Source organism: Elephantulus edwardii, unplaced genomic scaffold (assembly GCF_000299155.1).
Source record: "Elephantulus edwardii isolate Elephantulus edwardi_28Jun2011 unplaced genomic scaffold, EleEdw1.0 scaffold00048, whole genome shotgun sequence".
NCBI classification, from domain to species: Eukaryota; Metazoa; Chordata; class Mammalia; order Macroscelidea; family Macroscelididae; genus Elephantulus; species Elephantulus edwardii.
Window position 1 is genome coordinate 117,100 of NW_006399798.1, and position 745 is coordinate 117,844.

Sequence of the window (745 nt, forward strand, 5' to 3'; positions counted from 1 at the left end):
TTCATTGTTTTACAAACCCTCCCCCAGGTCCCCTCCACTATGTAGCCCTCGCTCTAGTCTCCTGTGATGACAGAAGGTCTATTCATCAACAACATCTTGCAGCACCAGTGCCCTTGCAGCTGGGTGTGGCTGTTGCAGCCTTTCCCAGGTATCATCAAACTAGGTCAGGCCCATCCTGGGAGAATTTGATTTACCTGACTTTCCTGTCCACATTGATTGGAGTTACCAGATAATCCTAAATAACACTTTAGACAATGCAAACCAAGCACTGGGCTGTGGAATTGATTCTGACTCATGGTGACCCTACAGGACTGCCCTAAAAAATTTCTGTGATGAAATTTTGAAGGAAGCAGACTGCCTCACCTTTCTCCTGTGAAGCAGCTGATGAGTCCTGGCTGTTACCCTTCCAGTTGTCAGTCAAGCACTTTAACCACCATCAGGTCCTCTTTAGCGAGCACAGACCTATGGCTGGGTATCTCTGTACTCCCAATGGAATGGCTTAGTCTGTATGTAGTTGCACTGCTAACTCAAAGGCTGTACTTGCTTTGGTGGCTCTGAGTGGGAAAGATGGGCAGTATCCTCTCGTGTGATGGAAATTTGATGGATAGTCAGCTATGAGTCAGAGCCGACACAATCGTAATAGAGTTATATGCACAGTGTAAAGGTGAGTTGAAAAGGATTTTGAAAAGTTAGGTTAATTTTTTATATATATTATTATTAAATTTTATTAGTTTCAATGAACATT